The sequence below is a fragment of the Nicotiana sylvestris genome, chromosome 4, assembly GCF_000393655.2.
Source record: "Nicotiana sylvestris chromosome 4, ASM39365v2, whole genome shotgun sequence".
In the NCBI taxonomy this organism is placed as follows: domain Eukaryota; kingdom Viridiplantae; phylum Streptophyta; class Magnoliopsida; order Solanales; family Solanaceae; genus Nicotiana; species Nicotiana sylvestris.
The window spans coordinates 177052185-177059706 of NC_091060.1; the positions used below are offsets into that span (position 1 = coordinate 177052185).

At 38.9% G+C, this 7522-nt stretch overlaps 1 long non-coding RNA gene across 1 annotated transcript; it reads left to right on the forward strand.

Annotated features, from left to right (window-relative positions):
* The first annotated feature begins 4686 nt into the window (after positions 1-4686).
* On the forward strand, positions 4687-6197 carry LOC104233654 (uncharacterized). Its single transcript, XR_011406653.1, has 3 exons — positions 4687-4756; positions 4860-4896; positions 6163-6197. It is a non-coding gene; the product is annotated as an uncharacterized lncRNA (long non-coding RNA).
* Positions 6198-7522: the final 1325 nt, after the last annotated feature.

The following is a 7522-nucleotide window of genomic DNA, read 5'->3' on the forward strand; positions in this document are numbered from 1 at the left end:
CACGTGTTCCCTAGATGGGTTCACGGCATCTTGAGTCTCTACCTCAGTTTCATCATTAATATCAATCAGCACATCATTGTTCATATTTTGATTAACCATATCATCAACAATCAAAGGTACATCATCATCCCGCAACTCAACATCTTCATCCACAACTTGCTTTTGCTTTAAGGCATTCACATCACCGTCTCTCCCACTTCTTGTTGTAACCGCCATCACATTATTATTATTCCCACCCTTCGGCTTCACTATCGTATCACTTGGTAGAGCACCCTTGGGATGAGTATTCAACGCTTGAGAGATTTGCCTAATTGCACCTCCAAGTTCCGGATAGATGTATTATGAGAAGCCAATTGGGCATCGGAATCTTGGTTGTTTTTCATCATTTGCTCGAACATGCTTTCAATTATTTCCATATCACCTCCTGGTTGCCTTGGTTCCCGCTAATGTTCCACCCTCCTTGATTGTTGTTGTTGCTCCAATTGTTGTTGTTCCCATTCCAATTGCCTTGATTGCTACCTTTATTACCCCAATTGTTGTTTTGATTGTTGTTATTCCAATTGCCACCACCTTGTTGTTGGTTGTTGTTATTCCAATTTCCTCCGCCTTGTTGTTGATTACCCCAATTTCTTTGAGGTCGCCATTGTTGGTTGGAAGAGTTGCTTCTATTACCTTGATAGTTGTTGACATATCGAACCTCTTCACTTTGGTCATCATAACACTCATTTGAAAACCCACTACCATCATTGTCATATTGTTCACAATTCCCTTGATATTGTTGCCCTCTTTGCCTTCTCTTATGCATAGTGATACCTTCCATTGCATTGACTTGGCGCATATTTTGGATTTGTTGTAACTGCGCCTTCGCTAGTTGATTCATAGTTGTTGTAAGCTCGGCAATATCTTGGCCATAATCGTGCAATTCCTTGTACAAATGGATGACTGTGGGGTCACCTTAGGGCACATTTGCTCGGCTTTGCCATGCCGAAGAGGTGTCGGCCATTTCATCAAGTACATCACATGCCTCTTGATAAGAAAGTTTCATAAAGTTCCCTCCGGCCAATTGGTTCACATTGCATTGATTCATGGTGTTGATGCCCCGATAAAAGGTTTGTTGAATCATAGCCTCAGTCATGTCGTTATTAGGGCACTCTTTCACTATTATTCTATATCTTTCCCATATCTCGTGCAAAGGTTCCGTTGTCTCTTGCTTGAAGGCTAGAATTTCATCCTGAAGAGCCGCCATATGACTTGGAGAAAAGAACTTGGCAATAAATTTGTCCACCAATTCATCCCATGTTGTAATAGAATGATTGGGGAGCCTTTCTAACCAATCCAATGCTTTACCCCGAAGATAGAATGGGAAAAGCCTCAATCTCAATATATCCTCGGACACGTTTGTATGCTTGCTACCCCAGCATGTATCCACGAACCCCTTCAAGTACTTGTAGGCATTTTGATCAGAGGCACCCGTGAAATACCCTCTTTGCTTGAGCAAGGTCAACATAACATTCATGATTTGAAAGTTCCTCGCCCGGATTCGGGGAGGAATAATAGCACTGGCGTATCCTTGATTTGGTAAAACTCTGGGAGCCACTATCGGCGGTTGAGGAGGAGGGTCTGGAATATTGTTGTTCTCATTTGCATTTATATTGGCAAATGCCTCTCTGTGGAACTTGAGGTAAGACCTCATCTTGTTCTAGATCCTCTACCTTCCCCCCCTCCCGCTATCACATTGCCGAGAGGGTCATTTGCATTAAGAGCCATTTGTACCTGATTGATCGACACAAACAGAATTAGTAAACAAGAAGGAAAGAGAAGCAAAACACAATACTAACTAAATAGATAGTCAACACCGTAAGCTCCCCGGTAATGGTGCCAAAAAGTGATCGCTGCCAACTCGACGCTACACTAAAGTAGGAAGAGCGGGTCGCAATAGCTTTTACCCGATATGTGGGTCGAGATCGATTTCCTCAAGGAGCTAGTAGTGGAATTGGATTGTTTGTCTAGCCTAGAGATGTGTTTGTACTCCTAATGTCACTTCAAACATTTTTGGGTTTTTGAATTATAACTATTTTATTAAAACTATTGATTAACACTAAATTATGCTACGAGAATATTGCTAAGTTGTATCTAATGGGAAGAAGGGCACTAGGGTCGCGACACCACCTAGGTGGCTAATTGACGGGTAGATGTTACTAAGGTTTGATTGACATAATTGGGGCTTATGCTATAACCGTTGCACAATTTTACCCACTCTCACACCTCTCGGTAGAGAAAGTGATTTTGCCCAATTGACTCTCTCGAGACCAAATGAGTAGGCAAATTAGACCAAACAACTTGGGTTCAAGTAGAGTAATTACTCTCTCGAGGTTTAACCCGTTAATTGGGACTATCATTTCTCATGAGTCCATCTCATTCCTTGTTGAGTAATTTTGGGGTCATAGACTCTCTTTCTCAAGAAGAATTAAACCCACAAAGCTTGAATCAGTGTTTGCAACCACCAATTCTAGATTAAAACATAAAATCAACACAAATAGCAAACACACATAGTCAATCTAACATTATATGGCAACACCCATCAATTACCCATACTAGGGTTAAGCCACAACCCTAGATGATGGGTTTAACTACTCATGCTTGAAGAAAAAAATAAAGAAATAGATGAAGAACAAGGCATATTAATTAAATGCTAATGTAAATACAGAGAATCTATTGTTAATTTGAAGCTAAGATGCCAAAAATGGATACAAAATGATGTTCCCACGAGTGCAGCTCAACTCTGATATATTTCATTCCCTAAAAAATGGTAAAATATTCTATTTATACTAGGCTGAAAAAACTGGACAAAAATACCCCTACGGGGTCAGTGCGGGCCGCATAAAATGGACCGCGACCGCATTAGGCTCACTTCTGCTTCTCTGAACTTGGACTCCGCGGACCGCGTAGAATGAACCGCGGTCGCGGAGGGAGCTGGCACAGTCCGCACAATCACGACCGCGGACCGCATGGCATTACCTTTGCAAACTTTCATCTCTCTGACTCTCATGACCGCGATCGTACAAAAGAGTAGTGCGGCCGCAGAGCCTCCACCACAGACCACGAGATATGTACTGTGGCCGCGCTTCTTCTAGACTTGTTTACCAACTCTCTGAACCACCCAGTGCGGCCGCACTCCTGTTTGCGCGGTCCGTGTTGGGCCCTTTTTTTTTCCTTAGATTTCGTGGTCTTTGATACTTGAGCAGGTTTCACTCCTTCTTGAGCCAATCCTTGACATTTCGTCACTTTGTTGATCAAACCTGCAATCAAGCACAACTTGTGAGCCTTTTAGGACTATTTTGTAACAATATATGATCAAAGCATAGGTAAGTAGGGGCATAAAACATGTTAAAATCCTAACTTATCACACTACTCCACCACCTTCTGCCGTAAATCTATCACCTCTCTTTCAATCTTGACAAAATAAATCAATAGCGATTACAATGCCATAACAATTTGTTGAGAACCATAGCATCATAACCCAAAAGCATAGGACAAAATAATAGAGGAAGCACAACGGAATGGTGGCGACGAGGCAAAGCAAAAAACGGAGCATCGACAGCTATACACCATTTACTTACGACATTGCTTCCATCTCCGGTTGACACATATTGGAGAAATGGAAGCAGATTGACTCATATTGGGGTTTTGTTTTGGCAAGAAGAAGAACTTGGGGGTAGGGGAGTGGAGTTTGTTTTTGAAAGATTTTTTTTGTTATATAGTTATTGCAAATTCTTTTTTATGATATGTGGCGATTTTTTTAAAATGGCACGTGTCATCATGCCATTTGGTCATTTGACACGCCACCCACGACGGGCCTTCACGTGTGGGATTTGACGGATTTAGGTGTCCACGAGATACATTGAGGGCAAGTTGAGGTGTCTAGATAATTATTAGGTAAGTTGAAGTGTTCAACTAGTAGTTGGGGCTAACTTTAAGTGTCTGTTTATGTATTTAATCTTTTTATTTAGTTTGATAATGACATGAATTAAACTTAAATGGGGTACATGGTCAGTGATGACTTATATAACCCACCCCAACTTATTTGGGACTGCGTCATAGTTGTTGTTATAGTAAAATTAGTATAAAATATAGAGATCGAGGGGAAAATCAATAGGGTACACGAGAAGTTGACTGCTCATAATCACTCTCCTTGTTAAATTTATAAGATATACTCCATCCGTTTCAATTTATGTGAACCTATTTCCTTTTTAGTCTGTGCCAAAAAGAATGACCTCTTTCCTTATTTGGAAACAATTTACCTTTATGCAATGATTTATAGCCATATAAAATATATGTGCTTCATTTTACACCACAAGTTCAAAAGTCTTCTCTCTTTTCTTAAACTCCGTGCCCAGTGAAATGAGTTCACATAAATTGAAACGGAGGGAGTACTTCTTTTGGGACATTGCAAAATGTTTTACATAATAAGGTGCAGTTTCTGATACGGTCAAAGATTCAAACCCTTCAAGAATATTGAACTTGGACTGATGTCCAAGGTTTTTTCTAGAACAATATTTGTCACTATCTTCCACAATTTCTCACATGATAGGTGGGTTGCTCTCTTAAGCCTAATCATATTAAACTAATATGTGTCCTAGGGACCTATTAGCAAGTTAATATTTATCATTTACTCCTTTCAATACTAGGGTAACTTGAAAGTAGAAGAAACAGCACCCGGTGTGGCGACAGGGATGATCTTGTCTCTTCGTGAGAGGTATGGTAATTTGACCCTTATTCCATATTTGTAAACTTTTGTTTGGATTTAGTTGCTTATGTTTTTCCACTTTCTCACTGTCTTTTGTGCTTTGACATTGCAGTCTTCAGGACTGTAAGGACACCCTTGCATCATGTCAGGTGTGTATCATTTTAGATTTTGTTTTTTGTTTTCCATGGTTATATTCAAAACGACCTATCATCCTTTGATTTCAACATTGCATATTGATGCCATGTGATTTTTTTTCCTTATTTATTATCAGAGCCTAGAAATCTAGATATTTTTTCCCGCTTATAGTATGTTGGATTATCATACTTTATCTCAGTTAATATTGAAAATATATGATTTTAATTAGCTTAGAAGTAAATCTTCATTGTTCCTTGAGCCGATGATTTATCAGAAACAACTTCTCTATCTCTATAAGGTAGGGGTAAGGTCTGCGTATACTCTACCCTCCACAGACCCCATTTATGAGATTACACTGAGTTTGTTGTTGTAATTAGCTTAGAAGTAAGCGCATATAGTGCCTTTCATGGGAAGTTGTTTTGTTCTTTCTCTAATACTTTACTCAATTCGTTCTTAAATTCATTTTAGATGCTTTCATAGTACAGGATAACATCTCTTTCTTCTTTTGCCTCCTAGATAATATTATGCTTTAACAAACATGTTGCCTTGATGGTGAATATTTATGCGCGGACTCTCCAAAATGCTGCCAAACCCGTATCTGGTCCTCCAAAATACTACATTTGGAGGATCTGACATGCACCCGGCGACATTTTTGGAGAGTCCAAGCAGCATAATTGGTGATAATTTACTTACAACTTGTCTTTTCATCAACATAAATAGTTGGTGTTTCTGTGAAAAAACACAGTTTAAGGAAAACAAAGATGAAACAAGAGGTCTCCATTGAATACCTGCTAGCAGTGCACTTTATGTTATAGCTCTAAAGGATCTAAGCAGCTTTCAGAACAAGGTAGGTGATGACTATTTGTAGCAAATCCCATAAGGCCATGTGATTTCAACGCAGTTCTAAGTTCAAACAAAGAACTAAACTGTTTTTGTCAGTCAGGAAAAAAGAACTGACCTGTTTCATGTCGAACCTACTCCAATTAGGGTCAAAAGGTTTGTAATGTAGCTAGATTGGTCAAAAGGAAGTCTGCCACTCATACATCCTTAAAATGTCCGAGGGGCTAAGATTTCTAATTTTATAGTTTTCATAGTCTTCTTTTGGTGTTTCTGTGCCTTCCTAGATTCTTATGCTAACTCTAATTTGTTCAAGCTTTGTGTGGGGACTTTTTGGAACCGCAACACACTTAATAGAGCATGAATTATGTTGTTGAATGACCAAATTTTTGATTGAAATGGCTTAAATTAATTACTGACTCGACTGTTTATGTTTGTTTCAGACAGAACTTGAAGCTGCAAAATCTGAAATACAAAAGTGGCGGTCTGCGTTTAAAAAGGAGTCTTTCATACCACCTGGCATGACATCTGGTATGTCCTTTCCAGCATCGTTGTACTATGACTTATAATCCTGTTTCTCTTCTTCTGGTCTTTCTTTTTTACATCTTTGTGTTTGCCTAGTTGTTGTTGTTTGTTTGACTCATACATGGAAGAAAAATTACATCTTTAATTCCCTTTGTCCCATTTGATATGTGATATGGTTTTGAAAGGGTATGGAATTTATGGGAAAGTTTGACTTTTTTGTTGAAGTAATAGGAGTAGTAGACTATTGTGATGCTTCTACCATCATAGCATAGCTTAAAGTTGAAATTTTCAAAATGCATCTGTTATCATTTGTGCCCTTCTCCCCTCGGGTAGGGGTGAAGTCTGCGTACACTCTACCCTCTCCAGATACTACTAGTGGGATTCTACTGGGTTGTTGTTATTGCATCTGTTATCATTTGCAGTGTCGCGTTCAACATTTGGGGTCGCCCTTAGAATGGAATGTTTCTTTCATGTTAATTGAGATGGAGGGAGTAACTTATTCCAAAAAGGAGAATTAACTGTACTCTTATTTGCAGAACCCAAGTTTGTGGTCAGTTATCTTCACAACCTCAAATCATCAAAGGAGTCATTGCGTGAACAGGTTTTTGATTATTCCTCTTTATTTGCTCACTGCTAATAAAATTAGTGAAACTTTTTTCTAATCATTTTCTCATCTTTGCAATCTGTAGTTGGAAAGAGCAAAGAAAAAGGAGTCGGCATTTATTGTGACAATTGCCAAAAGAGAGCAGGAGATAGTAGAGTTGAAGGTAAAGTTGTTCGTGGCCATCAAAAGATAAATTGCATCTGTTACATATTTATTTTGAACTATCATGTATGTGTGGTTTTCATTGCTGCTCTCTCAACAAAATTAGGCAGGATATTTGGAGAAACATGTTATCTTAGTATATGGCGAAAGAAACATAGATGGAGTAAAAGAAAATAGTTTCACTACAAAAATGAAAATTGAGTTGGTTGAAAGGTATCTGAGTTTCCAGCTGTAAATTGCTTACTCTGAGAAAATCTCTCGTCCTTATGGTGCACAATGAAGCTAGCCTACATCTTAGGGTAAACAAGCCTACTGCTAGTAAGCTGATTGAAGAGATCCGTTTCTAATCAATATTAACATTATTATGACAAGATCAAGTTCAATGCGCCTATGTTATGAAATCTAGTTTTATCCTCGACAGCTGATCAGATGTCATGCCTTTCTTCTTTTTGGGTGAGGGTGGGGAAGAAGGCAGTACAATGTTGTTGCTAAATGTTGAATGTTAATTTTTA